General features: G+C 39.0%; 1 protein-coding gene across 5 annotated transcripts in view; it reads left to right on the top strand.

Annotated features, from left to right (window-relative positions):
* The window catches only part of RASGRP2 (RAS guanyl releasing protein 2), a 1,579,354-nt gene that overhangs the window by 591,495 nt on the left and 970,353 nt on the right, over positions 1-17,506 (top strand). For 3 of the 5 annotated variants that reach the window (XM_044076006.1, XM_044076004.1, XM_044076010.1), the window contains exon 1: positions 4,096-4,232. The exons of 1 other annotated variant lie outside the window; for it this stretch is intronic. The gene's annotated coding sequence lies outside the window, so the exon portion shown is untranslated. Of the gene's footprint in view, positions 1-4,095; positions 4,233-17,506 lie in introns of those variants that run through there. One more of the 5 variants, XM_044076011.1, reaches the window with a different exon arrangement.

Below are 17,506 nucleotides of genomic sequence, written 5' to 3'. Positions count from 1 at the left end.
ACTGCGATCCCTCATAAAATCATCCAAGGCAAGCTTTGAAAGAAAGATTGCCAAGGACTCCAAAGATAACCACAAGGCATTCTTTAGCTATGTCAAGAATCTAAGCGGCAATGCTCAGATCTGCTTGGAGTTAGTGCAGAATGGCACAAAATACACTGAACCAACCGATATTGCCAACATCCTGCCAGACAGTTTCAGCACAAACTTCACCCTCCCTCACCCCCAAAAGGGCCCATAACCATACCAGAAGAATGTAGAGTTCCTGAAATCACAGACACTCAGATTAAAACAGCCCTCTCCAAAGCCAAAAACACAGCATCAATGGGACCAGACGGTGTCCCAGGCTGCATCCTACATGAGCTCAAAGATGAACTAACCCCTCACCTAAACACACTGTTCAAACTCAGCCTCTCCACAGGCTACATACCCATAGAGTGGCGGACAGCAACTGTTATTTCGTTTCACAAAGGTGGTGCCACAACAGACCCAGGGAACTATCACCCTATAAGCCTGACTAGCTTGGTCTGCAAGGCTATGGTGCGCATCATCATGGAACTCATTAATAGAGACATTGGGAACGTCCAAACACTGGACCCTACCCAGTTTGGCTTTGTTAAGGGCAGATCATGCCTCCTAAACCTGGTGGACTTCTTTGAGACAGTTACCAAGGCTATAGATGAAGGAAAGGTGGTACACACACCCTACCTAGACCTCGCTAAGGCCTTCGATACCATTCCCTATTCTGGTATTATAGACAAGCTCACCAGCCTGAACATAAACCCCTACATCACAAGATGGATTGCCAACTGGCTCATGGACAAAACCCACATGGTGAGAGTTGCGGGAGCTAGGTCCGACTCTAAACCGGTTACAAGTGGCGTTCCCCAGGGCTCAGTCCTAGGACCCCTCCTTTTCAGTATATACTTCTCAGAGATACAGGCAATCACAGGAGGACTATGGCTGACCAAGTTCACAGACAACTGCAAACTAGGGGCTATAATTGACTCTCTGGCTGACACAGGTGTCCTACAAAAGGGTCTCACTGAGACGGATACCTGGTGTCAAAATCATGGCCTCAAGCTAAATGCCAAAAAGTGCATAGTCATCCACTTTGGAAAAAGCAAAGTACCCACAAACTACCACATAGGTGGTAGTCCCCTAAATACGGAAGATGTAATAAGGATCTGGGGACCCAAGTAGATAGTAATCTCACCTTTGATAATCACATTGCCAAAGTGGTTAGAAAATCCTTCTACGTTACCCACCTAATCTCAAAAGGGTTCGCATCCAGATCAAAAGAGGTCATTGTGCCCCTCTACTCATTACTCATCATACCCATCTTAGAGTACAATGCCCTATTTGAGATGTACCTTACAAGACACCTGCAATAGCTGGAAAGACCACAGAAGTACCTCACCAAGAGGATCAATGGCCTCAAACAGATGCCCTATGCAGCTCGACTGAAGAAACTCCAGTTGTACTCGGTTGCATACCGCCTACTAAGAGGTGATCTCTGCCTGACATACAAGGCATTGTCCAACCCCGAATTGATGGACATGCTCCACCTAAGAAAACCTTATCCCCTCGAGCCACATGCTCTAGGGATCTAAACCTCACCACAACAATAAATAGGACGTGCTGGAGGGATAGATTCCTGTCCCAGAGACTTCCTATGCTTTGGAACAAGATCCCAATCTACATTAAGCAGAGCTCCTCGCTAACACAAAAGAAACCTTGATGAGTGGATGGGAAACAGAAAGTTTACCTAGGGGATCACTTCAATGGCTTTGCTGGACAGAGGCACAGGGAACTAATCTAAGGGGGCACGAAAGCCAACACATTCTGGCTAGGCTTATAAATGCCTTTGGGCAGATAGCCTAGTACACACCTATGAACCTATGAACCTAATGTTAATGAAGCAAAAATACAACAACATTTATTTATTTATTTTATTTATTTATTTATTTAAATTTGTTGACCGGGAATGTCCGACTGGACATAGGTCCATTTTCAGTGGAGGTCCGGGGAGAAAAGCTCCACAGTTAAAATAAACAGACAGTAGTTACATTGGATTACATAGTGATTAACAATTTAACATAGCAATTACTTACAACATATTTACAGATGAAGAACGTAGTACATCAGTAGACAACTAGAATCTTTATCTGTGAAGTACATAACAGACATTAACAAATGTTACAATGAGAAGTTCCTGTTGTATAATAAGTACTAGGCTTATGAGCATCTGAGCTTGCTATAATCAAGGTAGTTAGTGGAGTGGAAAGAAAGGTAGTGGATGGATGGGGTGGATGATATTAGAGTGGGAGTTGCAAGGGCATAGCCAGCATGTTTTAGGTGCGCTTTTAGTAAAGTTTTGAAGTGGGTGCATGATGGTATGGAGGTAATTGTGGGTGGAAGGGAGTTCCATAATTTGGCTATGGTGCAAGAGAATAGTGCTTCACCAGCAGAGTTATTGGCTTTAGTGATCTGCAAGTGATTTTTGTTGCTGGATCTTAGTGGTCTGGTGGTGTGATAGGGTTGGAGTAAATTCTGGAGGGATGGGACATTTAGTGGATGGTTTACTAGTTTGTGGGCGAGTGAGAGTTGATACCACTGAAGGAGGTGAGGGAGTTCAAGCCAGACCAGTTCAGCAAGTGAGAGGCAGTGGTGACTACGGTAAGATGCCCCTGTGGCAAATTTGGCAATTTTGTTGTAGCAGTTCTCTAGCTTGTTTAGATCGCATTGCCTTAGGTTGGTATATATTGGAGAGGCATAAAGTAGGGTGAAGATAAGGTGGGAATTTGCTATTGAAATCTTTGCTGCTTTGGTGAGAAATTGCTTATTTCTGTATAACGCTCCTAGTTTTTTGTGGACTTTTTTTATGGTCATGGATATGTGAATGTCAAATTTTAGTTTATTGTCTATTTCCACTCCTAGCAATTTGGTATGTTCAGTTGGGTATATAGTGGTGTTGTCTTTTGCTGTGATGTTAAAGTGAGAGTTGTTTTGATTAAAAGTTGTTTAAAAGCTATGTAACAGTATGTCAGAAGCAGTACAAGATTATGAGTATTTGAACATTTTAACTGGGTCCCCACTTCCAGGAGCTATCATCTGATTGGCTACACTCTGGTTTTCTAGCTTTGCTTTCTGTTGGCTTTTTGTAGCAGTCATGTGATTGGTTTATTTATTTATATTTTTTTAAGGTAAGCCATTGGAGTGACACTTTTGGGTATATCCTCTTTGGACTCCAAAGCTCTACTATATGGTATTACTTTTTCAATATAAGGTGTATGTGAATGTAATGTTGAAAAAATATCAGAGTGTAACAACTTTGAAGTCCAATTTTTGTATGAAAGCACTTATTAATTATATTTGCTTGCTTATTAATAAAAGTTTCTGTACCTGATCATTTAAATCATGTCAGTTTTTTTATATAGGAATACACACAGCCAAAAGGTCTCATTTATGTTGTGATGAGCACAATAGTGAATAAGTGTTCCTTGAGTAGCACTAAAATATATTCTGCAGAAAAGCAAAATGCAGCAATTAACTATCAAAATGAGGACTTACTTATTTGGATTTGGTTTAGCTGAACTCAGTAAGGTTGCTAACTAGGGAAACTAAGGGATGTGCAAAGTTAATTAAATGAATGTGTTAATTTAAAGACACTGAAAGAATACAGAAGGATAAATAAATGCAGTTAGCAAACAAGAAGTCATATTTCTTTAAAGTGTGCATTTCAATGTTCTGTCTGCTTGTGTTCTTATAGAGCTTTGATTTTTTTTTTAATTTTTCTGTGTAAATGTTCATTCAGAATACTTCTGAAAAGATTTAGAGGCTTGCTAGAGCGTATGTTACCTTTTAGTTAATACAAACAACATTTAATTTCATTGTATATAGTTAACTGCTACTTGTCATTGGAACCAATAATCCATCTCATGTTTTCCCATTCACAGTGAAGGAACTATGCTTTGTATTTAGATCCGCTGTTAAGAATAATCTAGTTCAGGTTTTCCACTTTGCATTTTTAACCAAAGAGGTATTTAGGAACAGAGAGTGAGAATGTGTATGTGAAAAGTATAGTGCGTTGATAAGGGTGGAGTGTCCCTTCCTGTCCTCCTATAACTGTAAAAATAAGGCAGGGGTAACCCTCTTTAGCAGTTATAGCAAGCATTGCTCAGTTTGGACTGTCAGAGGCAAACCACCCTAGCTGTATTCTCCACTGTATTCTGGTGAGTTCTTGTCATTTTTTGCATCACTGAAACTGGTTGCTTTTAAATTGTGAGGAATTTTCTTTAGCGAGTTGCACTGCAAATGAAATGTCACTTTAATATCCAGAAAACAGGACAAATTTAATTTGTTTTTCTTTCTTCTCTTTAAAATGTTATGAACTGACTGCATAGTGTTTTGACTTGGCATTTACTAGCCTTGAAATCATCTACAGTCTAGTAACTCTTGCTGCTGAGGTCTAGCAAACTGCAATATCCAGATGTTTAAGTTCTACTCTTCAATTATGTAAAATCCATTTGTTGTTGTGGAATCTGATTTATTCCACAACCTCAAATACAGTCCGATGAATCTAGTTAAATTATTCCAAAACTAAATATGGGCTCAACAAATACTTTAGTAGCATGCACATCTTAATTACATACAGCATCGTTGTGTGGTATCAGTGCTTGTTTATTGTACTGTTTTTCACATTTTTATTGCAAGCTCATTGTATTTGGGGGTTAACTGAGATAAACCACCCCAAAGACTGTTGCTGTCTAATGACTGCTGCTTGTACAACACATACAATTTTGGTACTACAATTATAGAATCAAGACTTTGAGCTACTAACTAGTGCAATCCTGCAGTGCTGGGTTTGAATCCCTCACTCTCCACTTATGTGTTATGAAGTCACTTAACCAGATCAGTGCTGATAGATCTATTAATAAAGACGTCTTTATGTTCAGTGTGTGTATTACCTGGATAGTGAAAGAAATGAATGAATGAATGTAGTACGGTGGCAGGATGGCTAGGAATGAGCATGTAATTTAAAATACAGAGACTGATGCCATCATGTAGAATACTGATTCAAGTATTTGCACACACCTGGTAACCAGTATAGAAAAAAAATGTAGCAGAATGGGAAGGTGACATCTTTTATAACCAGTCACAACTTTTCAAAGTTTGATCCCATTTCTTGTCGCCAAGCTTCAATGCCACCACTACCAAGAAACTGACATGGTGTGAGTGTATTGGTAAACGTCACAAAGAGATGTCAGTGTGGTAGTGTAACTGTGAGTTGTATACGTATGGTGCCTTCAGGCCACCACTACCTTAAGAATATGACATGGTATGATCGTAACGGTAAACATCACAAAGAGAAGTTAGTGTGGTAATGTAACTGTGAGTCCTGTACATATAGTGCCCTCAAAGATGAGCTGAAAGAAAGCCTTGGCAGCAAATGATACAATGTTTGCCCTGTGAGATAGACTTAAAACAAAAATGATTTCACATGACAAATACGTATATGAAGTAAACGTACCATGATTTTTGAACTTGTCTGTTGCAGTCAACATTTTTTTTAATTATTGTCATTGTTTGTTATTTATTTTTGTAGTGCTTTTATGTATATGTGTAAAAATGTCTTGAAAATCAAGTTTAGATTTCTGCTTTACTTTCTGACAATAGCTCCACCTACTAGTTTAACTGTTGTGCACCATATTGCATCTTTTCACAATGACTTTATTTCAGGATTTCCTGCTACTGCATGTTTCCTTTAATTCCTTCCTTTTTCAGGCTGTCATGTAATCTAATAAACTTTCCAAGACACATTTCCTTGGATTCATGGCTTCTTCTAAGAGCCCGGTAATTGTTTTAAAAATAGACTGTATTCTATTGAGAAAAGCTACAATGTTTCCATTTGAATGGATGCTCTGTATGTTACCAGAATATGCACTTTGTGATTTATTTATTAACTCCTACATGGCAATGCAAATGTAACAGTTTTTAAACTTTTAATTTTGTTTTTCGAGGTTATTTTGTACAGAAGCGCATATACTCCATTGCTGTTCTGTCACTAAGTTCTATGATCACTGCCATACATTGCATTACTCTTACTCTGCTTGTACTTTGGGAATTTGCCTACCAAGTCTGAATGCAGTAAGCATGCCTTTCTTTGAAGCAGATTCTCATTTGAAGCAATCAGTGGCTTGTGGCACTGGCATTTATAAAAAAAAAAAAAAAAAAAAAAAATGACATTTCTACTCCATGTGCTTGGTGTCTGTGTTAAATGATGGCTGCTAAATAGATGTCTGTATTCGTGCCAATAGCCATAATGTCTTATTTATGGCTTAGATGAGAGTAAGAGTGTTACAGACTTGACTTTACTGAAATGCTGATGACACAACCATTGCGTGAAACCAGAGATATAGTAAATAGTGTTACCACCCACACACACACTCTTTCCCAGTTATTTTATCTCATGATGCTCAAGACATTATTAAATGTGTGTATATATTGATAACTGTAGATATACATACTTAATTAAGGTAATTGTTTTCTGCTCTTGGCTAATAATCTTGCAGTAGCTAAGAAACCAACGATGAATGCAACCCCTTAGTACTAACTTCCTGTTATGACTATATAATTTGCTTATATAAACACGTTAAGTTTACATGCTTAATGTACATATTGCCCATTTTATTTATTTTTACTTACATTTATTTACCAGAGTAGAGCATTGGTCAGACATGACCGATTTGTAGGCTCATCCTGGGATGCATAGTACAAGAGTAGAATTGAAGACAAAATGATTATAGTATACAAGTGGTACAAAGCTTATAAAGTTGATATGACACTAAAATTAGACAAAGTAACACACTGCAGCATTCAATACACTAACTTACTGCCTATGTGTTTCTTCAGTTGTGTATTGTTCATACTATTTTTGTCCAACTATATAACAGTTATTGTTTAATTTACCAAAAGCACTGCTTGTTTTATTTATCTAAAACAACTGAAACATTTTGATATCTGCCAGATGCAATAAAGTACCTTCTTTTCACCTATGCAGTCAAAGACTACAGTACCCCATCCAAAAACATAATTTATAATCAAATATGAAGTATGACAACATTTCACAAATGCACCTTTAGCAAAATTCTAACTCACTATAACATATTAAAATCCATGTCACTTGATGTTGTCATTTCATACTTTAAACCTTTATAAACATTTCTAACAGACAAGCTCCTGTATTAACAGGAGTCAGTTCAAACCCTGCTCCACTGGAAGCAAACAAAAAAAAAAAAAAAACAGGCTTCAAATAGACAGCTTGGAAAGGCTGGCATAAAAATGGAACACAAAATGCATTTGGACATCTAAGAAATCTCTCTAAGAACTGCATTGAAATAAACCAACCTATTGTACCGACCTCTAATGTAAACACTAAAAAAAATAATTTTGGGTCATCACTAAAGAAGTTAATGTACCCTGGCCAAAGCAGCATACTTCCTCCTACTTGTAACACCATGGCTATAGCAGTTCAGCTTATCCTTCACATACACAGTACAGTCTCTGACTAACACTATTAACGGTTCACCCCTGAAACCTGTGCTCTCCCTCAATGTGTGCAGCACGGTGTTGGACCTCACCATAGTGCTATCACTGTTCTCCTCGATTTCACCAGTATCATAAGGGAACCTGGGAATAACCGCAACCTTGCATTTGCAGTATTCTTAGATCCGTCGAAAGCATTTGATACTGTATCCCATCACCATTATCTTTTTGAATGTTCTACCCTTAGCATCACCCAGCTGTGTGCCTCCTGCTAGCTTATGATAAGGCAGCAAGCAGTTAAATGCAAACAAATCTCCTTCCTACCAGTCACTGTCGGTGTTCCACAGTGGTTAATATCAGGCCCCCTCTTAGTCAACATTTTGTTAATTAACATTTTGTTAAACAATCTTCATTCTGGCACGTACCTTACTGGCTTAGTTCAAAATGTTGACAACATGAAACTTACATGTGTTGCTCCATCCCTACTGACTCTTCAGGATATCATCTGTGTTTTCACTACTACTGAAACTCTGCTATAAGATGCAAATATATCTTTAAATCCTTTTAAAAAAAAAAAAAAAAAAAAATATATATATATATATATATATATATATATATATATATATATATATATATATATATATATATATACTCTTCACTCCTAAATAGTACCAAAATGAAACACAATATTTAACTAACCTTATTCTACAACACAGAATTAAAACTGTCACCCAAACAAAACTTTTGGGCATCCTAATTAACAACATCCTCAAGTTTGACCAACACATATTGCAAGCTATTAAAAAAGCACACCAGAAACTTGGCTTCCTATATAGATCAAACACTACCAGATAATGCAAGACCAACAGCAGCATCTACTTGCCTACCTTTTATCCTAGCTATATACCTTGCCTATTCTTACAAACCTAAATGATACACTTAAAGCTAAACTCTCTGACTATTGCAATAAAGTAGCCAACTTTGCTACTAGCCTTGCAAATTGGACTCATGATTGAAGAGCTCTGAAACAACAAAACTATCTTGAGGTAGCCAACTATTTACCATGGTCATAACTTATTACTGGATAGTAAAAATTTCCAACACTAAAACTCTACAAACTTTCATCCAAGTAGAGAGACCTTCGTTCAACCAATAAACTTGGTAGTCACAAGATGGTCTAATAAATCAACAGGTGACTCACTATACTCCCTTTATGTATCTAAACTCTGGTGCACGATCTCAACATACCTAAAAGAGACCATAAAACTTTTCACTTCCAAGACCTTAACTAAAACAATACCTAAGCCAAATATGGTTGTGGACATACTCCTTAAGTTCACAGGTTTATAGTTGTTTACTAGGCTAATGACCACAAGAGCATTTTTAAGCCTAGCCATACATCCCAAATCTCTGACAAGTTCTGGTACCCTTGATAAGTTTAAACAGGGGCTTGGGAGATGAAACTTTTACAAGCAAGGACCTGGGAGATGAACCATTTACAGGTTGCCTGTGTCCATTAGAGACATACGTGCTAAGCCAAGGATGAATTTCCTGTTCCCCATCCAGTTGTCAAAGGTTACACTTGAATTGGGTTAGGGAGGAACTCTACTTCACATGGATGGGGAGCTTGTTCCAGAGATAGGTATGTACCCTAGAGACTACCCCATCTCTACAGCAGGTTCTGTTTATATCACAGGCAAGGTTTGTCTTCAGAACAGGTAATTCTAGTGCTGTTTGTTTTACTGATATGCAAGAGGTCCATCAGAGTGTGGTCTGACAATGCCCAGTATGCCAGGCATATAACTCCTGTCAACAGCCTGTAGGAGATGGAATACATGGATAGGGCCTTGAGGTGGTCTGTGTAGAACATTTTACTTGCACCCTGTATTCTTTTAGTGAGGAACCTCTGTGGATGTTTGATTTGTTGGATATGCCTGATTAGGTATGTAACAAAGGAGGCACTGTACTCAACAACAGGTCTGAATACTGAATACAGTGGGACAATGACTTCCTTGGACCTAGATGCCATACCTTTATATATAAGTTGTGCAACAAAGAATGATTTCCTCACTACTGCAGACATGTGATGGTCAAAGGCTAGATTACTATCTGTATGTCCCAAAGTCCCTGACTACTGGATCAACTCTAAGGGGTGTATTTTCAATATGATAGTTACCAGGGGTGGATGACTTCCTGAATGATACTAGTATGCATTTCTTTGCATTTAGTTTTAGTCCACGGCTGTGACACCAGTTTGTGTGTCAGCCCTTTCAGGTGAACATATGTGTCAGTGTGGGATTTAATGTCCGGTCCTAATTTGCAGTCATTTGCAAATTTAGTCAGCCAGAGACCATTGACATTGGCGTTGACTTCAGAGAAGTAAATGCCAAAAAGGAATGGTCCAAGGACTGATCCCTGAGGGACTCCACTTGCAGCTGGCCTCTTTGCAGAAGTGGCCTCCCCAGTTTTAACTTCCTGGGTCTGGTCTGTGGGCCATTTGGCTAAGATATGGGTTTGTACCTAAACTCTTGAGTTTGTCAATAATGCCTGAGTAGGTTATTGTGTGAAATGCCTTCATTAAGTTAAGGTAGGCAGTGTGAATCATTTTGGCCTCATTCATTGCTTTGGTGACCTTTTTAAAGAAGTCCACCAGGTTGAGTAGGCATGACCTCCCCTGGATGAAACCAAATTGGGTTGGGTCCAGTGTCTGGAGGTTTACTATATCATTATAGATCATTTCCATGATAATTCTTTCCATGTCATTGCATACAAAACTAGTGAGAAATGTGGGTCTGTAGTTGGCCCACCTTTGTATAAAGTGATTACTGTTGCTGAGCTCCATTCATGAGGCATGAAGCCTGTTTGGAGGCTGCAGTTAAATAGCAATTCCAGAGGGCCTGATAGGTCATGTTTCATGCTGTTTCGAAGGAATCCTGAGATATTGTCTGGGCCCATTCATGCAGTGCTCTTGGTCTAAGAGAGAGCATTAAGGACCTGTTCCCTAGTGATAGAAGGGGAGTTGTATTTGATGGTATTTCCTGAGGGAAGGTTGAAGGGGAGAAAGGGGTAAAACTGGAGCTGAATGTATCGGCCACTAGGTTTGCTATGTCTTCTGACTCTGTATACGTGGCTGCATTTACAATGAGATCTACACACAATTGTGTATTGCCTTTGAGGTTGCGGACATATCTAAAGAATGCATTATGGTTGCCCTCGGCCTGGGAGGGCAAATTTACTTAAAATTTGTCTTTGGTTGACTTGATTTGTACTCTGAGTTGTTAGTTTAGTTTGAGAGTGCTGTTATCCTTCTGTGTGCTGCAACTCCTAATTTTTGCCATGATTTTATTCCTTCTGTTATACAGTGTATTGATTTTGTGATTCCACCAGGGTGGCTTGTTTTTTTGGTTAGTTCTGTACTTCTTCCTGGTGGGTATAGCTGCCTGTATGCAGCCATTAACATGCTTGTACAGGGCTTCTGTGAACAGTTCTTGGCATTTATGGGGACTCCTTTTTGCCAGGTTATCACTCAATAGCAGGAAGTTAGCCTTAGAGTAGTTATTGAATATTCCAGGGTTAGCTGGTGGGAGGGGGGCAGGTTTTATTTTTACTTTAAAGGAGACCATTTTGTGGTCTGACCTTACCAGAAGAGACATTACATTAAGTGGTGTACAGCACTCTCGCATATTAGTGAGGACCAGATCCGGTATGGTTACACTCCTGGTTGGTGTATTGACATTCTGGTCCAGGGAGTTTGTTTTTGTTAAATTCCAGAATCTCTGTGCCTGTACATTTGGTGTCATATAAGATTTCCAGTTAATAATAGGGTAATTAAAGTTGCCCATGAATATGGTATTGGGTTGGATGGTGTGTTTCCAATAAGTTTAAATACATGGTATGGGTTTCCTAGGTCATAGAGGGGGGACTTTTAGCTTGCAAGGAGGTGGTACTGGATTTTGGCTATGGGAATTTGGATGTGGAGTAGCTCAAGTGCATTGTCCTGATTGATCAGCCTTGAGGTGCTTTTATTTTTGATGTAAAACAAGACACCTCCATCTTCCGGCGCTGTCTGTGAAGTAGCTGGTCTAAATGTGTGGAAGGCAACCTTGCACTGTCAGTGTGCTCTTGGAAACTTTAAACCAAGTCTCAGTGACCACACAAATGTCAGCATTCTCTAGGGTGAACACAACTTTTAGGGAGTGGAGTTTTATGTTTAGACTCCTATCATTGAACAGTAATAACTTTCAATTTTTTTGGTTTTGATTTGCTATGTCAGAAGTACTTTCAGTTTGGCATTGCCTACAAAAGACACTATGGGAGAAGACAATGTTTTAGCTAAAATTCAAAAACCTAGAGGGGAGAGGTAAAGACCATCCTGGCAAAGCAGCATGGTCTGTTGACCATCTCCTTCCATGCTGACAAATCCCTTAGAATGACACCAGAAACTAAGCCAGTTATTAAAGTCCTTCATCTTTTTTGGATTGTGGAATCATCCTTGGAAAAGGTAAAATGATAGGCTCATACCAGCCTAGGACACACGTTCTGAGAGCTCCATGATCTCCATTCATATAGTGTAGGGAGATGTATCTCGGGTCATTTACCCCCACATGAGCTATGACCCGAGTCGTACTGCTACTTGTGGTCCATTAACCTTCGTGCATGCATAATGTGGCAGATCCTAGCTCCTGATACGAAACTGACTGCGACTTTCTTCTTACTCAGCCTGATGAGAGGTACATCAGTGAGTCTCATGATGGAGTCTCCAATGACCAGAATGTTGGTTTGTGTTGTGGTTTGCCTTATGGGCGTAGAAGTAGAGGCTCCATGAGCTGTGACTGTATCTGTTGATGTGGGTGTGTTGATGTGGGTGTTGTTTTGAAAGAGTGCATTTGGGGCTGCTGAGGGTATTTGTTAATTGTACTTCATTTAAGAGGTCTGGGGTTTAGGAAGGTTACATTTAAGTGCCTCAGCATATGTGGTTCTATGTCTGCTTTTGAATTGTGTGTGAGGGGTGCAGCATGTGTACTACTGACAACCTTACTGATGTTAGGAGTACTTTTATGTGAGAGCTTTGCCTCCAGTGACACTGTGTAAATACATCTGTCACATACCATATCAGTTTGAGAATTAACTGGTTGTCAGTAAACATGAGGCAATTCCTACATTGCCTCAGGATGCTCATATCCACCAAGCTGGTAATGGAGGTAGTGGGAAAGTTCATATCTATGGCAAGAGACCCTTTTTATTGACTAGAAAGCTAGAGTGAGAATGTAAAGCAATGTCAGGAGTGTCTGGTTTGCAACTCTGAAGACAATGCTTGTCACTGCAAACTAGTTGTCCTGTGTGCTACAAGGTACTGGTGAAATTTCAGTCTTGGTTTTACAGGAAAAATGTCACTCAAAATGTCTGTGTCTATACAGGGCACTCCCAAACACTTTGGGAGAAACTTATAAGTAGACCCTGAAAATTTAAGGATGAGGTATTTAGAGAGAGATTCTGAAGTTAGAAATAAATCGGGCAGTACTTACTGGAAACAAAGAATTAGCTTGTCAAGAATGATGAAAAGTGGGGCGTCGTGAATGGCTACTGCCTGGCTACTACTAGAAGTAAGAGTTCACCTGGGGAACTCAATTTTCCTTTGTCATCTCGTATCCCTTATCACTCTCCTTCTACACAGCAAACCTTTCCAGCACTCCTCCTGAGTTTCCTTCCTGTCATAATCCACACTTTACATTTGTTTCTTTCTTACCTCCCCACTTTATCCATCTCCTTCAAATACTTTCCACCACTCCCTTATAACTAGGTTATATGCCAGTATGGATCCCAGTGTGCTCACTCCCACTATCTTTAACTCCTCTCCTGCACAATGCCTCACTTCCCCTTCTAGGTTCAACTATTATCTACCTACTGGCTCATGTTTCAAACTGTTTACCTTAATTTTATTTATTGCTAACATCTACATACTGTAAGCGTCTAAGATGCTGTATCTAATGTCTGCTTATCAAACATCGGATATATTGCACATGAACTGTTTGCATACTTCTTCTTCTTCTTCTTCTTTCGGCTTTTTCCCGGTTAGGGGTCGCCACAGCGGATCACCTTGTCCGCACATTGAATGGCAGTGGAGTTTTATGGTGTCGAGTTGCCAGCCCGGCGCCCAACCTTCCACAGAAGGCACACTCACACGCACACCTAGGGCCAATTTAGAGTGTCCAATCCACCTGCAGCATGTCTTTGGGATGTGGGAGGAAACCGGAGCACCCAGAGGAAACCCACGCGACCACAGGGAGGACATGCAGACTCCGCACAGAAGGCACCCCAGCCGAGGATCGAACTGGAGAACCTCTTGCTGTGAGGCAGCAATGCTAACCACTGCACCACCGTGGCCGCCCGATGAACTGTTTGCATACTAAACACTTAAATGTCATGTATAATGCCACCACAGAAGAAAAACCTATTTTATCTCTGTATAATGTTAATATGTAACAATTCTGTTTGTGTTTAGATGTCTGAAAAGCTATCTGCAATTTACCTTTCTAAAAAAGTTGTTCTGACCCGAGTACCTTTATTGCATCTCCTGGAGCATGCTTTGCTGGGCTTTCTCTGATAAATTGACTCTGCATGGTTAGACTTTCCTTGTCAACAAATAAATATATTTATTTCTGGACGACCTTTGTCATTTTATATTGTGTTTCTGTTGTATTTTGTAGTTCATTTTGTATATTTATTTTCCATTTGTTAACTGGGAAAGTCCGACTGGACACAGGTCCATTTTCAGCGGAGGCCCGGGGTGATAAGCTCTAAACAATACATAATAGAATAACAAGAAATTACATGGAACTAGGGTTGCCAGCTTTCTTTGTGGCTAAAACCGGACTAAGTTAATGCTCCTCTCATCACCCATAACTTTACCCATTCCCACCCCCTCTCCCACCCATGCTGCACCCATTTTGTGACATCACCATGACATCAGCTTTTTTGTTCCGGATACCTGCTTTCAGCCAATTTACTATGCTTTTCTGTTAAAAAAAAAAAAAAAAAAGCATAGTAAATCAGCCAATTTAACAAACACTGATAGTCTGCTCCTTTTGTGAAACAGAATACTGGAGTTTGTACAGTGTTTTCCTGACTACCAGAGAATTCATTTGATTTGTGGATAGTCACAATTGGGCAAATAGAGATCCCTCCTGTGCAAGGGTAGGGGACAGGTGTTAATGCTGCATGATTTCTTTAATCCGGTTTGAGAACACATAGCAAATAGTAATGTTTGGTGACCCATTCATATTGTTTTGTAATACATGACTAGTTTTAGCTGTCTTGATATTGCTACTAACTATAAAAAACAGTAGGTGAACAAAGTGATTCACAGCTTTGATTCATAGCTTTAATACCTATAAGTTACTTAGTGCTACCACACAAATAATAGCCAGAAGAAAAATATATATTTTATCAAACAAGTTGCTTTAAAATCTGGGAGAGCTGATGCCTCCAAAACAAGGCAGATAGCAGCTGTATAGGTGGAGCTGACTGGAATAGCTATATCAATATAAGGCTAAAATTAAAGCTGCAGTGATGGTTTTATATTTAAAAAAAAATGACCACACATCAATGCACATGCTAAGTAGCTGTGTAGCTTTGCAGGCCAAAACCCTGCAATTATGATCTATTCATGCAGAATGAATGTTATGAGATTAACCGATCCTGATTCTGGTTGTAGAAAAAAACAAAAAAACTCCTCCAATAATAACATGCATGTAACAACAAATTGGTGTTGCATGCAAAATCTGTGTTGTTTTCAGATGGATACTTTAACTTTTTTTTTGTGAATGGTCTATATTTTGCAGAAATCAAACTATGACCTGGAAGTTCAGAAATTTTTGACCGAGTGTTATCACCATGTATCACCACACTTTTTTTTTCTCTCAGCCTTAAGTATGGCATCATGTATAATGTTCTAAGAAAGTTGGGGATAGTGTATTTTATCACACAGGTGTTAGGTCCACTCTGCACATTTAACAAAATATTAGCATAAGCTTGCATATGTAGAAAACGTAACCATACAACCTTCATGACACAATACATTACTGACTGCAACCTGAAGTTACTAAGAAGTTTAATCTGTAGGTTGAGCACACTTTACCCAGTCTATCAGTTTTTTTAAATCTGAAATCTCAAAAACTGCATTTATTGAAACTTTAGTAGAACAAATTCATTATACATTCACCAAAGAAGTGAGCAACTCGCATAAATATTTAATTTTGTTACTAAATTTAAAATACGTTGAGTAAACAATTTAGTTGAACACCATTTCTGTCGCAAAAACTGAAAATGTAAAAAACAGAAACGTTGCTGAGTAGTATATTAAAACATGTCAGTCTCTCAAACATTGTTGTTCTAGAAGTAACCTGCACATCAGACTCCATACCTTCTACACCTGTGTAACTGAATCAGCACTATGTTCTACAGCTCACGCCTCTCTGTTTCTGAGCTCAGTCACAAGCAGTAGAAATAGTCCAACAGACACTAACACCCACATAACACTTGTGAAACTTTTTTAATCCATTTATAGAAGAGCAACATGCATTTTACAAACATTAAGAAATGATAAAAAAAAAAAAAAAACTGTAGTATCTGTCATTACAAACTGACTGTAAGCCTCTGTTATTTACCAGAAAAACAAAAATTTCAGGAGGGACAAGGCAAAAATAGGAGACAAAAATCACAGAAGTTAAGTTAATAGATCAACAGGCTTTGCAATCAACACACATTTTCCGAGTTATAGTACCTGACACTAAACGATAATATTCAGTGGGTTTTTTCTACCATGATTTTTTTTCTTTATAAAATACTATCTGTGATGAGGCTTAGCTTGTTGCGGCATCAGTGAGCAACTGTCAAGCTACACCAATGCTGTAACATAACAAGCAGCATGCAAATACACTGCTGCAGTCCATTGCGCTCCATTATCGCTCTTAAATTAATGCAAATAAAGAAGCTTCTCTGGTGTCTAAAACCAGCATTTATCTTGACACAAGAGAACTTGGGACTACATTAATGACCACGACCTACGCACGGTCCAGTTTTCTGGATTGTTTTGGTGAGAGCAGCTTCCCTACCGCTAAGTAACTGCAATATAAGTAAAAAGGGGGAAAGCTGATGGTGCACTATACATCAACATCACTTGTTATTCCGTAAAATTAACACAATCGTCACTAAAAGTCATGCAATTTCACTCAACGTGAGTTCGTGAAACACACAGCTTCCACAAATACAAAATACTTCCAGTTACAATGTATGAATTACTTCTGTGACTTCACCCAAGGGAATGGTAACGGTCTCTCGGCTCGTTGGACTTCGCTTGACTCAAACATTATGCACTTTCCATTTAACTTGACAACTTTAAAACTACTATCATGCAATTTCCAGTCCCGTTCTTTAGAACTTGTAAAGTTTGAGTAAACCAAACAAATCAGCTGACAAGCAATTACACTTTCCAGTGAGGAGCGTGCGGTGGTTGACGTTCTCATGACATGACGCGTCGCATAGCACTTAGTGTTTCAGTGTTGCTGTGGGAACGACTTCCTACTTCGAAGTTGCATTTCTAATGTATTTTGTTTTTTACTACCGCACTCTGTAAGTAAATCCGGAAAAAGCTACGTAGTGGCACAAAACCCGGACTTCACGTGTCCGGTTTTTAATTAAATTTGTAACCGGACAATTTGTCAGAAAACCAGACAGTCAGGTCAAAAACCAGAGAGCTGGTAACCCTACATGGAACTTTCTTTTCATGTTATGAGAGCTTTCATTGCATACACACAAGGAGATGATACATACAGTATGGAATACATTAAACTGACAGTTCAAACAAAAGTCCAAACGTTGAGGTATAGAGTAGCAAAAGACATCTACTCAAAAGACCTAAAAAAGAGGCAGTATTCTGTATTCATGAAACAGACTGTCTTGA

Source organism: Protopterus annectens, chromosome 6.part1, assembly GCF_019279795.1.
Source record: "Protopterus annectens isolate FY-2018-M chromosome 6.part1, PAN1.0, whole genome shotgun sequence".
Lineage (NCBI taxonomy): Eukaryota > Metazoa > Chordata > Ceratodontiformes > Protopteridae > Protopterus > Protopterus annectens.
Note: the sequence above shows the minus strand (reverse complement) of the source record. Positions and strands in the feature narration are given on the sequence as shown.